The 19,305-nt window shown below is 42.2% G+C and overlaps 1 protein-coding gene and 2 long non-coding RNA genes across 3 annotated transcripts in view; 2 read left to right on the top strand and 1 right to left on the bottom strand.

Annotated features, from left to right (window-relative positions):
* The window catches only part of LOC309330044 (uncharacterized protein), a 97,432-nt gene that overhangs the window by 16,314 nt on the left and 61,813 nt on the right, over window positions 1-19,305 (top strand). The gene's annotated exons all lie outside the window — the stretch shown is intronic.
* LOC309330838 lies at window positions 1,280-10,461 on the bottom strand. Its single transcript, XR_014151614.1, has 2 exons — window positions 10,137-10,461; window positions 1,280-2,192 (listed from the first exon to the last, which is right to left on the bottom strand). It is a non-coding gene; the product is annotated as an uncharacterized lncRNA (long non-coding RNA).
* Window positions 15,183-17,619, top strand: LOC309329784. The gene is made up of 2 exons (XR_014151221.1): window positions 15,183-15,215; window positions 16,737-17,619. It is a non-coding gene; the product is annotated as an uncharacterized lncRNA (long non-coding RNA).

Raw genomic sequence — 19,305 nt, 5'->3', positions numbered from 1 at the left:
CTTTCCACTACAATAAACGCTATCTATCTGCATCATAATTATATTTTTGATTCTGTTCATTTTTCATTTCTTTTACTCATTCCTAGGTTTCACTCCTAGGCATGGGGGGAGGCCCATGTCTATCTTAGATACATTATTTTCAATAGGTCTACACTGAGTAGAACTTAGCTGGCTACAGCCCTACATCTAAAAAGAACAGCCCCCATATATATTATAAAAAGGGTCTTCACATGTAATAATATAAATCAGAAATGTAGGGAACATAATGCCATAGTTAGTTAGTTATTTCAGCAGCAGCAAACACCACTGCAATAAGTATTAGGTAGTTAAGATTTTATATGTTTGGTGGTGAGGGCAATCTGGCTGCAACATCCATTGCCCCATTGATCAACAGGGTTGATTTGGCTGATCTGGCTAGCTAGGCAAGTGTCCCCTCCCTCCCTCAACGGTCCATGTACACCCCCCTGTCAGTACACCTTTGAGTCGATGCCAACGACTGGGCTCAACAACTGGATCAGCCCAAACTGGGCTAGGTGACTGGAGTAAATCTGAACCGCTACTGGCTTGAATGAGTGTTACAGCTCTCACTCAGCCGTCTAATCTCTACATAGATAAAACGTCTAAGTGAACTGGACCCACAACTGTGAGTTGTGAGCACCAAACTCAACAGAGTATAAACAAGACGGAAGAAAGCTGTGAAGCATAACTTCTTTCATTTCTATTAGCTACTGCAAGCTAAAACTGAAGTGCTACTGGCTTGAATGAGTGTTACAGTTCTCACTCAACCATCTAATCTCCACATAGATAACAATCATACATTGTTACATAGATTGTTACACATACTATATATGTAGCATTCTTTATCTCTCCCAGGCTGGCAAGTAAGTCATATCGTGAGAATTAATGGAACACTCCACACAGGCCTAAGCACCCAAGGAGCCTACAAAGCACAGCTGGTGAGGGGCTAGGTTTGGGAGCCTGTATGACATGGGAAGAGTCTCATGGGCCATAAAGAGAAGTCCAGAGGGTCATGTTTGATCATTACACTTGAATTTCTTTCCCCTATACTATATCTAAGAAAATTAGAAGCTACACATACATAGAGAAGCATACGTTTAAGTATTGGGTGACAGACACAGATAGGGATAGTTGATGGTCATACACCTTGCCCAGCAGTTTCTCTGGGGCATCCATCAGCTACTGAATGAGATGGGTATTCAGCGCAGACCTAAAAAAGGTCCTCCTCCCCAAAACCCAATGAGAAGCTAACACAATAGAGTTTTTCTCTCTTTCAAATGCAGGCAGGTAAGCTTTAATGAATGAAAAAAGCAACGTGTGGAAACACTTGCCTGGTGAGCAAATGTCAAAGGGAACAAAAATATTTTACTCTGAAAGATAACAGCACAAAGTGATTGGCATGAGTTTAGCAGGACCGTTGAGGCATCAAAAAACTTGGGCATCCTTCAGAATAGTTGAACATACAGAGAAACAAAGAAGGAGATATTACTCAATGCCTTTGCAGTTTTTTGTTTTGTACTTTGAGTTAAGTAAAGTCAAGCGCAGGAGGAAAAGCTGAAAAGTCAAAGCAGCAGATCTACAATCTAGCATAGAGATGGACACAAGCATCAGGAATGCTGAGCAACAACAGATCCAGTTGTCAGAGTTGTGGATTGAGGGGGCTCAGCACTGATGACACCCAGGCCTATGACATCAGCAGCAGCCATGAAGTCGTATTAGGAGTTTCCAGGTACCATTTTCTTTTCCAAATTCTTCTGTTGTTGTGGAGATTGACTTTGATCTTAACAGGGAGAACCGCACACCTTGGCAATTCCACGGGGTTGACACAGACCCAAACGGCTGTATGAGCTTCCGCCGGAGCCCCCAACGCAGGCGGTGTATCCCCCCACTTTAACTGGCTCGCAAGTGGCGGCAAGGATTGCTCCTGGGATTACCACACATATGGGAGACGGCTGGATGAGCATTTCAGATGGTGGTAACTGATTGACGCAGCCAACATTGGCTCCAGATGTTATACCGAGGCTACTCGATGACACTCCGCCCCCGTAGGATGACAAGCCCCCACAGGGTGAACACAATGAGCCCACACCACCGACCGGGTAGCTGACACAAGATGGGGCACAGGATGAGACGCAGCAGGGCTGGCAAGACATCTTGGAGTGATGAAGCTGGGTCTGAAATGACAAGTGACAGGCAAGAGTTAGTGGAAGAAATCAGTTGAGGAAGGGGATGCTGAAGTCCACCCTTGGAGACTTGTGCAACAATGAGGGACGTTGAACCAGAGGGGAGAGGCCATGGTAAAAGGAAAATTACAGAGGCTAGTGCTTTGTGGAAGAGCTTTGTGGATGAGATGCTGTGTATTAGACTTCCATGTTAGCGCCATCAGCTAATGGCGGACTCCCTCTGATTTGGAGGGACCAGCGCCATGGAAATCAGGTCTACACCGCTACGGCGAAGCGGGGACCCTACAGAAAACACAGGCGGGTGAAGCCTGTGAACGTGGGGCTCTGCGGGCACCCTTTGCGCCCCCCCCAATTCGCAAGGAAACTCGTTTACGGGTTTCGGAGTGGAGCGGGGCGAGTGGCGCGGTGCTGTGAGTCAACTGCTTCTTTCACGGAGCGAAGCTGCATAGCCGTTGCTGGAGAGCGCTGACTTTTTTCCTGGGACAATTCGACTATAGTAAGCAACTACCCGTGAGTAGGGGGAATTGGATTTATTTAAAAAGAAGGAAAAAAAGACATAATTGGATACCGAAGCGGGGAGGTCTAAACAGGAAGTCCGCCTTCCGCTTTTGTAAATAGATCAAAGCAAAGAGGCTTTAAGCTAAAGCTTTGGAACTTCACCTGGAAAGGACTGATTTCTAACTCCATAAAATTCCGAACCTCCTTCCTAGGAAGCAGGGAAGGAAGGGGGACGTTTTGGCCTGTGTATTCCTGCAAGAGAGAGGGAAAGAGCTTAAAATCCACGGCTCAAACTTGGGAACGGTCTGCCGGTAGACAAAGACTGACGTTTTCTGAACTGCGGCAATAGAAGGTTTGCTGACAGTAAGAGAGATACATTGTGACCATTTATTTTACTTTGTTTGAAAAAAGGAGAGAAAGTAATTGGAAAGTAAAAAAAAGTAACAAAAATTAGAACTGTTTATTTTTCTCGGTTGGAGTTTTAAAGGACTGGGGGTTTTTTTTGTTCTTTTTTGGACTATTGCAACTGTTTCCCCCTAGAGGGACTTTTAGAAATTGCTACAAGGGGAAATTTCCACTGGTAAACAGACTGTGTATTTGAGATTGACCTTGGCTCTTCTATTGTTTAAGTGTTATGGCAGATGGGAAAGAAAAAGTAGATTTGCCACCCCCAGACAGATCAACAAGGTCTGGGAAGATCTTGGGGCAGCGAAGGCAATCAGCTGCCGGCCTTACTACTACATCTTTGACTGTACCAACACAACCTAAGCCTAGTGGAATGTCTTCAGAAGATGCCTTAGCAAACGCACTGGCCAAGATTAATGAAACCTTGGTGCAACTCAGTACGAGGGTTGAAGAGACAAATAAGAGGGTCGAGGAGACAAACAAGAAAGTCAATACTGCAACTACTAAAATTGATTTAAATACAGAAACTTTAAACAGTTTGGAACAAAAGGTTAACAGTAATACAGAATCTATCCAGAAATTGTTGCAGGAATCCACTTTGAAGCAGGAAAAGGCTGCTGTTGTGGAATTTAAGTTAACACAATTGGAAACAGAGAAGGTTCCAGACCTACAGAAACAAATTCAAGACAATAAATTGACGCTGTCTATGTTGGAACTTAAGGAAAAACAGACGAATTTAAGAATTAGAGCTGTACCCGAATTGGAGGAGGGCACCTTGATAGACTTTTTGACACAGGAATTTACAGAGTTTTGGAAGCCGGAATTGAAACAAGAAGAATTTAAATTTGTGAGGGCCTTCAGACTAGGAAAAGGAGGAAAGAAGATCAAAATAAGGGATTGTCTGATCACCCTCCGATCAAAAGAAGAGAGAGACAAAATCTTGGGTCTGCATATTCAGAATCCTCTGATAATTCTGCAATCAAGAGTGGAAATTTTTAAAGACATACCAAAACATCTTTTGGATCTTATATCCAACTTTGGAGATTTGGTTGCCCTTCTGAGAAGGAACAAAATCATTTTCAGGTGGGAATTCCCCCAAGGCCTATCCTTTAGCTACAAAGGAAGAAAGATAAAAATAAGATCAGTTGAGGAGAAAGATAAGTTTTGGGGAAATCACGAAGAAGATCTGCAGAAAGAACTTGGAAAACAGCCAGAAGCTTTGGACAGAAGTCCACCAAAAAGAGGGAAATCAACACCACCAACAGACATAGATAAAGTACTGGGTGCTGGTGGAGGAAAAGCAGAGTAATTACATCATGACACTGCAAGTAGCTGGAATGTGAATGGACTGAACTCCCCAGAAAAAAGGCGGAGAGTCTTTCATTTATTAAAAAAAGAACAATTGGATTTGATTTGTCTACAAGAAACACATGTGACGAGGCTACATCGGAAGATTTTGAGTAACAAAAGATTAGGACATGAATTTATTTCATCAGATAAAGTCAAGAAAAGAGGAGTAGTACTTTATGTAAAGGAGAGCCTGTCACCGAAATTCCTATTTAAAAATGACCAAGGAAGATTTGTTGCAATTGAAATTCAATCACAAGGAGAGAAGTTTTTGATAGTAGGCATCTATGCACCAAATGAGGGGAAATCGGAATTTTTCAAGAAGTTGCATGAAACTTTGATGGATTATCTGGATTATAATATGATCTTGATGGGAGATATGAATGGAGTGGTGTCTACAAATATGGATAAGGCCCAGAGACAGGTGGTAACAAAAGATGGCAGATTACCAAAGACGTTTTTTGATATGGCTGACAATATGGACCTTGTTGACATTTGGAGAACTAAGAATCCCTTGGGAAGAGAAGGAACCTTCTTCTCTGAAGCCAAAATGACATGGACAAGAATTGACCAAATTTGGGTAACTAGGGGGCTGGCCCCGAAGACTAGAAAAGTGGAAATTTGTCCCAAAACCTGCTCCGACCATAATGCGGTGAAGATGGAAATGAAACTAACACCAATTGGTTCCTTTTGATGGAGGATGAATGACTCATTGTTTAGGAATGAAGAAGTGACTAAAAAGGCCCCCCAAAACTTGAGAGATTATTTTGAGATAAATATGAGCACCACTGTTGAAAAAAGAGTCATTTGGGACGCAAGTAAAGCAGTTATGAGAGGATTTCTGATACAACAGAATGCAATTAGGAAGAGAACTCAAAATGAGAAAAGGACAAAATTTTGGAGAAAATAAAGGATGGAGAGAAAAGACTGAGAGGAAAACCAAAATCACAGGAGATTCTGAAAGAGATAAAGTTATATCAAGTACAATATATGAAATTGATGAATCAGGAAATAGAATGGAAGATTAAACAGATGAGACAAAATACATTTGAATTGGCTAATAAATGTGGGAAACTGCTGGCTTGGCAAATGAAAAAAAGACAAAAATTTAACACGATTACCAACTTGGAAGTGCAGGGAAAGAATATACAGAATGCTGAGGAGATCAGGAAATGCTTTCAGAAGTATTTTAAACAGTTATATACACAGGAGATTCAGAAAGAAACGGACATTGACCGATTTCTCAAAACAAATGGACTACAAAAAATCTCTCAAGAGAATAAGTTAATGTTGAACTATAAAATAACAGATCAGGGGGTGGAAGGAGCTATTCAGAACATGAAATTGGGCAAATCTCCAGGGCCGGATGGCTTGACTTCAAGATATTATAGATCTTTGAAAGAATGGCTAGTACAGCCTTTGAAGGAAGTTTGCAATGAAATATTGGAGGGGGAAAAGGCACCACAGTCGTGGAAAGAAGCCTATATTACTCTTATACCGAAAATAGAGTATGAGAAGACACAACTTAAGAACTACCACCCCATTTCTTTGCTCAGTGTGGATTACAAACTTTTTGCTGAAATTATGGCTAAAAGATTAAAAAAGGTACTGGTAGAAGAAATCCATAAAGATCAGGCGGGCTTTCTCCCGGGGAGATACTTGTCAGATAATACAAGGAATATAATTGATATTTTAGAAAAATTACAAGTGAATATTAATACCAAAGCAGTTTTGATATTTGTGGACGCGGAGAAAGCCTTTGACAACATCTCTTGGAGCTTTATGAAGAAAAACTTACAGGGAATGGGGGTAGGCCAAGGTTTTGAAAACGGTATAGGTGCAATCTACTCAGAACAAAAAGCTAAATTAATTGTGAATAAGGTAGTCACAGAAGAATTTAAGATAGAGAAAGGAACACGACAGGGTTGCCCAATCTCCCCATTGCTTTTTATTTCGGTCCTGGAGGTTTTGCCCAATATGATTAGAAGGGACCAATTGGTTAAAGGTATACAAGTCGGAGCCAAACAGTATAAATTGAAAGCATTCGCTGATGATTTAGTCTTGACATTACAGGAGCCAGAATCCAGTACTAAAAGAGTATTGCAGTTAATTCAAGAATTTGGTCAGGTTGCGGGATTTAAGTTGAATAAGCTGAAAACTAAGGTGTTAGAGAAGAACTTAACAGTGATTGAGAAAGAGAGGTTTCAGAAGGAGACAGGATTAACATTGGTTAAGAAAGTGAAATACCTGGGGGTTAATATGACTGCTAAGAATGTGAATTTATTTAAAGATAACTATGAAAAATGTTGGATGGAAGTGAAAAAGGATTTAGAAATATGGTCAAATTTGAAGTTATCATTGCTAGGCCGAATTGCTGTGATAAAGATGAATGTATTGCCAAGGATGTTGTATTTGTTTCAAACATTGCAAATTTTGGACAAGGTGGACTGTTTCAAGAAGTGGCAGAGAGATATTTCTAGATTTGTCTGGCAGGGCAAGAAGCCTCGAATAAAATTTGAGATTTTAACCGATGCTAAAGAAAGAGGGGGATTTGCCCTGCCAGACCTGAAGCTTTACTATGAATCAGCCACCTTTTGCTGGCTGAGAGAATGGCTGCTTCTTGAAAACACGGACATTTTGGACTTAGAAGGTTTCCATAATGCATTTGGGTGGCATGCATATTTGTGGTAGTATGATAAGGTCAAAGCACATAAAGCGTTTAAAAACCATATTGTCAGGAAAGCACTGTTTAATGTTTGGATAAGATATAAGGACTTGCTTGAAAATAAAACTCCAAGGTGGTTGTCACCAATGGAAGCTAAGGCTCTGGAAAAACCCAATATGGAGGCAAATTGGCCGAAATATTGGGAAATTTTGGAACAAGAAGGAGATAGATTAAAACTGCAGAGTTTTGAAAAACTAAAAAACAAAGTACGAGATTGGCTTCATTATTATCAAATAAGGGAGGCTAATAATTTGGATAAGAAAATTGGCTTTCAGGTGGAAAAATCAAAATTGGAAACAGAATTGTTAGATCCTAAAACTAAGAATTTGTCAAGAATGTATAACCTGCTGTTGAAATGGAATACACAGGATGAAATGGTTAAATCTGTTATGATTAAATGGGCACAAGATGTTGGACATAACATTATGATGGCTGACTGGGAAAAGTTATGGACCACAGGTATGAAGTTTACGGCATGTAATGCCTTAAGAGAGAATATAATGAAAATGATTTACAGGTGGTACTTGACACCAGTCAAGCTTGCAAAAATTTATCATTTGCCCGATAATAAATGTTGGAAATGTAAAGAGATTGAAGGTACATTCTTTCACCTTTGGTGGACATGCCCAAAAATTAAGACTTTTTGGGAGATGATCTATAATGAAATGAAAAAGGTATTTAAAGATACCTTCCAGAAGAAACCAGAGGCCTTTCTCTTGGGCATGGTCGGCCAATTGGTGCGAAAGGAGGACAGAACTTTTTTTTATGTACGCCACAACAGCAGCAAGAATACTCATCACAAAGTATTGGAAAACACAAGATCTACCCACTCGGGAAGAATGGCAGATGAAGATGATGGACTATATGGAACTGGCTGAGATGACTGGCAGAATCCAAGACCAAGGAGAAGAGTCAGTGGAAGAAGAGTAGAAGAAATTTAAAGTTTATCTTCAGAAATATTGTAAAATTAAGGAATGTTAGAAAGATGTTGGGAAAAAAATTATGTGGTTTTAGCAGAAAAGATATAAAGGTTTAAGTAAAAATGAATTGGTGAAAGAGAGAATGTAAAATTATAGTATATTAAGATAAACTATTAGGATAAAATCAAAGTTGGAAGGATTTGCTGGAATATCTAACTGAATTAGAATACAAAAATGGGAGACGTGAGGAGGTCAAGAAAATAAGTGAATGTAAGTAAGTGATTTAAAGGTTTGACTTGTTTCTTATTTCTTATTTCTCTTTTCTGTTTTTTGATGATGTTTTTCTATATGTATTGTTTTTTCTTTTTCTTCTTTGATTGTTATGTGTGTGTGTGTGTGTGTGTGTGTGTGTGTATTCTTTTCCTTTTTTTTCTGTAACCTTTAAAATCTTAATAAAAAATTATTTTAAAAAAAGAGATGCTCTGTATTAGGAGTGACCCATGTGGTGTCCTCTAGATGTTGTTGGCATGCAACTCCCACCAGCCCCAGCTAATGTTGCCAAAGTCTCAGAATGATCTGAGTTGAAGTCCACGATGTTTAGTGGACACTGCATTGGGTACCTCTGCTCTTGACTCTATCTCTTGCAAAAAACACTTTACAAATGGCATAGAATGATGCAATATCTAAGGTATGTAGGGTGCAGGAAAGAAAAAAGTTGACCACAGCAAATAATCAGATAATAAAGAGGGACAGGCCGTAGCTCAATGGTAGAGCATCTTCCTTGCACAAACGAGGTCACAAGTTCAATCTCTGGCATGTCCTGGTAGGGCTGGGAGAGACTCCTGCCTGAAAACCTGGAGAGTTACTGTCCATCCCTTTTCACAGTGCTGACCAAGATGGACCAAGAGCTGGTACCCACCTTTGTGGATGTGAGTCAACCATACCCTTTCCTCTTCCTGTTTTGTGTCACTCAGCCTGCAAACATGTGCAGACCATGCAGGTGTCCCTATTTTCCGGAGACAGTCCCGGATGTACAGAAACCATCCTTGTTTCTGATGTCCCACTTTTCCTTAGGATGTTCCTATTTTCATCTGAGAAATCTTGGAAGCTATGGAGTTATATTACCCCCCCCCCCCAAGACAAAGGCATCTGAAGGCATCCCTGTATCGGGACGTTTTCTCAAAATGTTTAATGTTTTATTCTGTTTTTGTATATATTGGTTTCCTCCTAGAGGGGCTGGGGCAAACCAGTCAGACAAGTAGGATTTAGACAGTAAAATTATTATTATTATTATTATGGTAATAGATGTCCTCAGTGCTCCCCCCCCCCCAGGCACATCTATCTCTCTTTCTCTCACTTGTTAAAAATTGTGGCTCTTACTGTAACAACTTCATGGTGAGCACTGGCACCTATTTTTTACAGAAAGAAAGCACTGGATGTCCCTATTTTCATAGAAGAAATTTTGGAGGGTATGCAGAACCAGAACTACTCTTAGTGAGGGATGGAGAAAGAAATTTGTTTCAGTTTACAAATAAAGGCAATTTTACCTAATTTTTACATTCTGAAACAAAACACGAATGGACATAAGAGAGGCCTGCTAGGTCAGGCCAGTTGTATGAAACTGCGAGGAACTAAAGGTACTGGGAAGGTCAGGGGGAGAGAGAGAGAGAGAGAAAGAGAAAGAGAGAGAGAGAGAATCTGAGAGGAAACCAAAATGAACAGATTCCTCCACCCCTTACTAGGATGTGGCTCACACCACTCGACCCAAAATCTGATATTTAGAAACGTAAGAAAAACCTGCTGGGTCAGCAAATGGCCCAACTTCCTGTTCTCACAATCACCAACTAGCTAGATGCATCTTCAGGAAAACCCAAAAGCAGAACCAGAGCATGAGAGCAACTCTCCCCTCCTGAGGATCTCAGCGACTGGCATTCAGAAGCATTCAGCTTCCAACCATGGGGGCAGAGAATAGCCATCGTGGCTAGTGATTTCATTATTTCACCCACACATACAGAATTAGAATGAATGAAAAGTACTTACCAAGAGCAGTAACAAAAGACAGAGAGAAGGTGCTTGAGTCTGATGAGATCGGTGTCCTGTGCCATGTGCTTTTATACACTTTCTTAGAAAAAGGAAGTCATGTCTGAATCATATCTGAGTATTACCTTTGCTGCACATATCAAAGCTACATTGGCCTATGTTATTTTCTAAGGCTGCAAGCATATTATAGGGTCTCCTCATATTATTATAGGGTAACTATATTATAACCTTTTGCACCCTCTCATTTCAGATATTATAGTCCTTGGCTGAAGCTAATTCTACTCCAGTCAGATCAACACTGATGTGTCTTTCATTAATTTGTTGTTGTTGTGTTGTTGTTGTTGTTGTTGTTGTTTAAGGTGGTGGTTTGTGTTCATTGTCTATGTTTCCTGAACCCATAACACACCGGAAGCCCCTTAGCTTCCATTCTCCTTTATGAGGACAATGGGAACTAAATTTGCACCCATTTTAAAAAAATGCATCCAGTGAGTTATACCTAACTCATAAACCGCTGACCTGCCAACGTCTGCTTGATTCAGTGTGTACTTGGAGGAGGAATGACCAGCTGGAGAAGCGCAGAAAGAAAAAAAACACCATGGTACACAAGCATCAGCACAACCAGACGCCTTCATCTGCCCCAGCTGCCACAAAACATGTATCTCCCATATTGGTTTCTACAGTCACACAAGGCACTGTAACTCTACAGTGGTTTTGACTTCACCCCCAAAGACGCACTCTTCCATTATATCCTGAGACAGACTGAGAAGAAGAAGTAGACTCAGAATCAGAGGAGACCTATTGAAATCAATGACCATGGCTAACTCCAAACTGCATGAATGGTCTGCAAATAGAAAATGCTAGTCAAGGCAAACAAGTGTAAAGGAATGATCTCAATGCTAGACTTCTGTTGATGCAGCCTAGAATAGCATTAGCTCATCACTCATTAGCATCACACTCTTGACTTTTGTTAATCTGGTGGTCTATTAAGACTCCTAGATCCTTTTCACATCTATGACTAGTAAGCCAGGTGTCCCCTATCTTATATTCATGTATCTAGTTATTCCTGTTTATGTGTTGAAGCTTACATCTGTCCATGTCGAAATTTATTTGCTTAGTTTTGACCCAGTTCTCAATCCTGCCAAGGTCACCTTGAATCCTAATTCTGTCTTCTGTGGCATCATTCCTTTAATCAAGTCATTTTAAAATATGTTTAACAATCATGTATCTGTTATTTTCATTACAATTCAAAGAAGGAAGAACACTGCTTTGCTACAAAATCCAGAAATGTGCTCTTCTCACCAACTTATAATCAATAAAATCTCTCCAACTTCTAACAAATGTATCTCATAGGGGAATGGTTGGCAGGAGCTGGGACAGAGCAACAGGAGCTCACTCTGTTGCGGGGATTCGAACCGCCGACCTTCTGATCAGAAAGCCCAAGAAGCTGAGTGGTTTAGACCACAGTGCCACCCAGATCCACAGACTGAAAAAATATTTATAATATTCCACATACATTTTGAATTTTAAAGAAATTTAAACTTTATTTAGGGGCAGGGGGAAGGAATGGTCAGGGGTTGGGGGACTGTCCCATTCCTAATTTCCTTTCTGTATCTTATTCGTGCAAGAACGTCCTTCCCTAAGATTTCTAATATTGTTTGCTGACTAAAAAAATCCTGTAAAACTTGTAGGAGTGTCTTCTAGGAGTGGCAGCTTCTCGGAAGCTCAGATTCCTTTGGATTTCTCCCTTGTTGCTTTAGAACTAAGAACAGGTGGTCGGGCTAAGATTAGCACCACACCCAAGAGCTTAAAGCATCTTTGCCACTGTAGTTCCTTTACAATATTCGGCCGAAAAAAATAATAATCATTAGCATCTGCTCCTGGTAGTTTAAGTTTATTAATTGATCCTTTCTTGTTGGCAGGTGTAAGCCGCATTATATAAAAATATATATGCTTGAGAAGAGTTTTATTATGAAACCACACCTTTCAGTTATCCTGCCAGGGCGATGATTAAAATTGCAGTAATAGAATGTAAGTAGTACCCTGTGCTCAGTGCCATCTGCTTATAGATAGCCAAAGGCATTCCCTCTCTCAGAGAGTTAGATCAAAGCAACCAAGAGGCAGCTGGTTTTTGTGTGTGTTATAGTTAGCTGTGTAAGACATGCTTCGTCATTAGGGCTCCATGGTTCACCTCTGTATTGGGGTCCTTCATTCCATAAAGGATGGAGAGAGAAAAAAATCTCAGGGGTGGGCAGGAGAGGCAGAGCATCAATAGGTAAAAAAGTCCAGTCACAGGCAACTATGGGGTTGCGGCGCTCATCTTGCTTTCAGGTCAAGGGAGCCGGCGTTTGTCCACAGACAGCTGGTCAGGTCATTTGGCCAGCATGACTAAACCGCTTCTGGCTCAACGGGACACCATGATGGAAACCAGAGTGCATGGAAACGTCTTCTACCTTCCCGCCGCAGTGGTACCCAAGAGGCTCAGTGGTTTTTGTTTTTTAAAAAATCAGTTTTTATTAGTTTTCATACATATATCAAACATTCAACTTAACCAAACAATCATTTTGTAAATTCTCCTCTCCCCCTTCGGGGGTGGTGCTGTGGGTTAAACCACAGAGCCTAGGACTTGCCAATTGGAAGGTCGGCAGTTCGAATCCCCGCGGCGGGGTGAGCTCCCGTTGCTCGGTCCCTGCTCCTGCCAACCTAGCAGTTCGAAAGCATGAAGTGCAAGTAGATAAATAGGTACCACTCTGGCGGGAAGGTAAACGGCGTTTCCGTGCACTGTTCTGGTTCACCAGAAGCGGCTTAGTCATACTGGCCACATGACCCGGAATATGTATGCCAGCTCCCTCGGCCAATAAAGCGAGATGAGCGCCACAACCCCAGAGACGGCCACGAATGGACCTAATGGTCAGGGGTCCTCTCCCCCTTGGTTTCCCTCCATTTCCGTTTCTGGTTTGTTAAAGCACTTGCTGCATTCTGCTGCTTATATATAGTAGTATATTATCACATTGTTATCTTTCTTGTTCTCTCTAATTACATTATATATGTTTATTTAAATCCTGCCAAAGAATCCATACTTTTACATTGTTTCTGCAAATATGTTACAAAAGGTTCCCATTCTTTTCAAAAGTTATGCAGTTTGTCTATCAATTTTGCTAATTCTGCATATTCCGTCAACTTTTCATGCCATTGTTCTTTGGATGGTATTTCTCCCGTCTTCCAGTTTTCTGCTATTAAAATTCTTGCTGCTGTTGTCACATACATAAACAGGGTTCTCAATTCTTTCTTCATATCTTGTCCTAAAACACCCAACAGAAAAGCTTTTGATTTCTTTACAAATGTTATTTTAAACATTTTTTTTCAATTCGTTATAAATCATTTCCCAATAATTTTTTACAATTTTACATTCCCACCACATATGGTAAAAGGTCCCTTCCTTTTCTTTACATCTCCAGCAAATCTTTTGTGGTGTTTTATACATCTTTGTATAAAGGGCGATCTGACTGCGACATCTGTCGCCCCATTGATCACCAGGGTTGATTCGGCAGAGGCTCAGTGGTTTAGACCACAGCGTCACCCGCATCCCTACAGAGCATCAATATGAACAGAGCAACCTATTATATCTTGAGGTGACATCCACACCAAATGTTTACCATACTTGGACGCCACTTTAAACAGTCATGGCTCCCCCCCCCCAAAGAATTCTGGGAGCTGCAGTTTGTTAAGGAAGATGAGAGTAATTAGGAGACCCTGTGCCCCTCCCAGAACTACAAATTCTCAGAGTAGTTTAACAAGCAATCCCTCTTGCCAGTGAACTCTGGAGATTGTAGGCCTGGGAAGGGAATAAGGGAACCCAGACCCTCCAAGTGTCCCTATTTTCCAGGGATGACCCTGTTTTAGAGAAGCTGTCCCTGCTTCTGATGGATCCCAGAATGTCCCACTTTTCCTTATGATGTCCGTATTTTTCATTGGAGAAATGTTGGGGGGTATGGAGTTATCCGACCTACGAGCTGTCTGAAGGCAATCCTGTATAGGGAAGGGTTTTTTTTTTTAATGCTTAATGTTTCATTATGTTTTTATGTATGTTGGAAGCAGTCCAGAGTAGCTGTGGCAACCCAGTAAGATGTGTGATGTATAAATAGTCAGATTATCATTATGGAATGGGGTGTCCCTGTTTTCGTTGGAGAAATGTTGGAGGGTATGGGAATCTCCTAGCAACACTCAGCATGTTTAAGAAACTGAGGCTCCCAGGATCCTTTAGGGGAAGCCATGATTGTTTCATGTGGTATGATGATGCAGTAAATGTAAGGTGCAGGAGGGTGGTGGCAGCAGCGGTGGTGGGACTAACTTAAATCCTTCAGTCTCAATGCCTTGTAGACCATATATGCACAGTTACGATTCCCATAATACAGTGGTACCTCGGGATGCGAACGGGATCCGTTCTGGAGCCCCGTTTGCATCCTGAACATAACATAAGATGCGACAGTGCGTCTGCGCAGGTTGCGTTTTGCAGCTTCCGCACATGCGCGTGACGTCATTTTGACCGTCTGCACATGCGCGAGCGGTGAAACTCAGAAGTAACGTGCTCCGTTACTTCCTGGTCACCACAGAGCGCAACCCGAAAGCGCTCAACCTGAAGCGTATTTATCCCAAGGTATGACTGTATTTTATTATGCCCCCCATAATATTTTATTCAAGCTGGCATCCCTGCCCACAAGTTGTTGGCCCTGGATAGCAAGATGTTGCTCAAGGGACCTGGACACTGAGGACGTTAACCTCCAGAAATGCATGGTGGAAGAGGCAACCCAGTTTTGTAGGAAGTAGTAGATAGCCCCATTGAGGCCTGTAATTTTCTCAAATGAAAGAGGACTGCATGTTTAAACATATTCATCAGATTAGCTGCCATAAGGCATGTGTGGACATTCATGACTAAAGTCAAATTAGCTAAAATCTTCCCTTGGGCAATAGGAGGCTATCTGATACAGCAGGTCTGATCCACACACAACAGTATAAAAGCTATCACAACTCTTCAGTCTTTCACTAGCACCTTTCAACTCCTCCTGACGCTTCAGCGACTAGGTAAGTCTGCTCTAACTGTGCTCTTGTTTTCCCCCTCTATTTTGTGCCACCCTTTCCAAAAACTTTGAGATCCGCTGCCACTCAGTGTGGATAATCTTAAACTAGATAGACCAAGGTTTCCCAAACTCAGGTTTCTATCTGCTTTTGGACTAAGGTTGCCATAGTTTAAAAAGTGAAAATATGGACAGAAAAGCTGTTGAGCTGCTTTTGGCAACACTGTTGAGCTTTTCTTTCGAAAAGAAAACAAAACATGAGTTTTGGAGCTATTTTTAATTAAAATCGCCCGGATACTGTTTACAGGGGCTGAATAATGGCTATGTCAGGGAAATTCCGGATACGTGGAAACCCTGTTTTGGACTACACTTTCCATCAAGTCCTGCTAGCCAGGGATGATGGGAGTTGCAGTCCAAAAACATCTGGATACCCAAGTTTGAGAAACTCTGAGATAGATTATGGGTCTAACTCAGTTGAAGCAGCCTCTGATGTTCCTGTGCAATAATCTGACATGTCCTCCATGGCAAACTCCAGGTTTGGGGAGGCCCTGAGAAATGTGCATTCTGTTGATGGACTTAACATTCAGGCCTGCTGTGCAGGAGCATCCAAATGAACCAGTTAGATGATTTTAGACTCTGGACTGAATAGCCCTTTAAGATGCTACCATGTATTATTTAGTTTCAAAATTCAGGAAGCCAAACCTACATTTTAGGCAGGGGACACCCATTCACTCAGTGCACTAATACAGCTGAGGGGGCTTTGAACCTCTGCTCCAAATTCCTTTCTTGACTGTAACACAGGGCAGGTGGATATCCTTTTTAATTTTCCCACAATGGCACCCCCACACCCTTTGTAGGTATTTCTTTCTAGTGATTAGGAAGCTGCCTTCAACTGATTTAGGATTTTGGTCCATCTTGGTCAGCACTGTAAACAGGGATGGACAGTAGCTCTCCAGGTTTTCAGGCAGGAGACTCTCCCAGCCCTACCAGGACATGCCAGGGATTGAACTTGTGAACTCCTTTGTGCAAGGAAGATGCTCTACCATTGAGCTATGGCCTGTCCCTCTTTATTATTTGATTATTTGCTGTGGTCAACTTTTTTCTTTCCTGCACCCTACATACCTTAGATATTGCACCATTCTATGCCATTTGTAAGGTGTCTTTGGTAAGAGATACCTAATGAGAGTCAAGAGCAGAGGTACCCAATGCAGTGTCCACTAAACATCGTGGACTTCAACTCAGATCATTCTGAGACTTTGGCAACATTAGCTGGGGCTCTTGGGAGTTGCATGCCAACAACATCTAGAGGACACCACATTGGTCACTCCTAATACAGAGCATCTCATCCACAAAGGCAGGTACCAGCTCTTCCACAAAGCACTAGCCTCTGTAATTTCCCTTTTACCATGGCCTCTCCCCTCTGCTTCAACGTCCCTCATTGTTGCACAAGTCTCCAAGGGTGGACTTCAGCATCCCCTACCTCAACTGATTTCTTCCACTAACTCTTGCCTGCAACTTGTCATTTCAGACCCAGCTCCATCACTCCAAGATGTCTTGCCAGCCCTGCTGCGTCTCATCCTGTGCCCCATCTTGTGTCAGCTACCCGGTCGGTGGTGTGGGCTCACTGTGTTCACCCTGTGGGGGCTTGTCATCCTACGGGGGCGGAGTGTCATCGAGTAGCCTCGGTATAACATCTGGAGCCAATGTTGGCTGCGTCAATCAGTTACCACCATGTGAAGTAGTCATCCAGCCGCCTCCAATGTGTGTGGTAATGCCAGGAGCAATTCTTGCCGCCACTTGCGAGCCAGTTAAAGTGGGGGGATACACCGCCTGCGGTGGGGGCTCCGGCGGAAGCTCATACGGCCGCTTGGGTCTGTGCCAACCTTCCCGCCGAGTGTCCGTTGCCAAGGTGTGCGGTTCTCCCTGTTAAGCTCAAAGTCACAGGAACAGGATATAATTTTTAAAAATGGTACCTGAAAAATTACAATATGGATTCATGGCTGATGATGATATGATGGGCCTGGGTGTCATCAGTGCTGAGCCCCCTCAATCCACAACACTGTCAACTGGATCTGTGGCTGCTCAGCATTCCTGGTGCTTGTGTCCATCTCTATGCTAGATTGTAGATCTGCTGCTTAGACGTTTTCTCTTGACCTTGATTAATGTAATCCAAATGGGAATTTCAATGACATGAAATGTTATTTCCTTCTTTGGTTTTCTGTATGTTTAACTATTGTGAAGGATGCCCAAGTTTTATTGATGCCTCAACTGTCCTGTTAAACCCATGTCTGCCTTTGGATTCCTTTGCTTTCAGAGTAAAATATTTTATTTTTGTTCCCTTTGACATTTGCTCACCAGGCAAATGTTTTCACGCACTCCATTAAAGCTTCTGCATTTGAAAGAAAAAGAAATGTTGTGTTTGCTTCTTATTTTGAAAAAACCCCAAACCTTTTTGGGCCACACAGATCATCCATCCATCATCCATCCCTAGTTATCTGTCTCTGTCACCTGATACTTAGATACCTTTATGATTCCAATTTCCTGAGATGCATTCTAGAAAAACATAAACTCCCACACTTCCTTCCAGACCTCAACCTCACCAACTCCTCTTTGCAGTCTCCTTGAGTGTTTTGTCCTGCATGGGATGTTTCATGGAATTCTGATAATACTACTTTCTGGTCTGGATGGGGGATAGAGAGGACAGTGAGTGCAGTGTGTGTGTGTGTAAAAAGGATCTAAAATATAAATGTAAAATTTACATTTGTTATTCTGCCCATTTTTCTCTCTGGTCCTGCGCACCTCTGACATGTGGCCCCCCAGAAGGTTAACCAGACTAAAAACTGGCCCTTTGAAGATGGATCCCCATAACTGGTATATCATCTCTTGCCCTTGGGCAAGTTGAGGCTCTTCCACATTTCCATTTGCCTTACCACTTTCACCCTGGAAAACCAGTGATTTAGCGCTGAATCAAGACAAACACCAATCAGGTTTTCCGCAGATGGCTGTGTGGATATTTCACCCCTCCCACTGCAAGAATCTACTGACAATGTTTTCAGAAAGGAGGGGGCGGAATCTGCTCATCGCTTCTTCCGCTCCAGCCTGACTCTGCTAAAAAGTCTGAGTGTTATCTGTGTAGAGATAAGATGACTGCTTAAGCAACTGTAACACTCATGCAGCACAGTAGCCTCCGATAGTCGTTAGTCTTTAGTTTATTTTAGTTTGCAGTAGCTGTTTACAGAATAAAGAAGTTATGCGTCGTTTGTGTAGTTCATACTCTGCTGTGCTCTGTTGACTTTGGTGCTCACAGCTCAAAGCTGTGAGTCCATTGCACTTAGACCTGCTCTCCTGCAGTGGAAGTGCTTTCCCAGTCGGGGCTGAAGAGGTTGAGCCCAGTTGTTGGCACCGGTTCAAAGGCGAAGCTGACAGGCTGTATGTTCTGATTTAGTGCTAAAGTGTGGGTTTACTGGGGAAAAGCAGTGGGGTAAAGGTAGAAGCACTTGGCCCATGCCTCAAAAGCATGGGGCATATGGAGAAAAGCTCAGACCCATGCTTTCTAGGCTCAGGACAAGAGGAAGTGCAGACAGAGTCCTAAATCTCAGCATATCTGACTGGGTCAAATTTCCCCTTTGAATGGCCTACAGTTTGAGTGGAATCACCTGGAGTAGGGCAGGTGAGAAACAAGGATTGCTTACGCACACCCAAAATAAACACATTAGACATGTCTAGAGCTAAAGGCCACAGGGTGGAGACAATAGGTAGACAGGTTTTTTCTGCTTCTTTCTTAATGCTATGACTCAGGGCCATCCAATGAAGGTACTTCTTCACTCAGAATCTTTTCAAATTATGGGTGGCATTAAACTACACTTTGGGACGCAGGTGGCGCTGTGGTCTAAACCACTGAGCCTAGGCTTGCTGATCGGAAGGTCGGCAGTTCGAATCCCCATGATGGGCTGAGCTCCCATTGCTCAATCCCAGCTCCTGCCAACATAGCAGTTTGAAAGCACGTCAAAGTGCAAGTAGATAAATAGGTAGCGCTCCGGCGGGAAGGTAAACAGCGTTTCCATGCGCTGCTCTGGTTTGCCAGAAGCGGCTTAGTC

The sequence above is a fragment of the Podarcis erhardii genome, assembly GCF_964252035.2.
Source record: "Podarcis erhardii genome assembly, chromosome: 15".
In the NCBI taxonomy this organism is placed as follows: Eukaryota; Metazoa; Chordata; class Lepidosauria; order Squamata; family Lacertidae; genus Podarcis; species Podarcis erhardii.
This window is presented reverse-complemented; position numbering and strand designations above follow the sequence as displayed.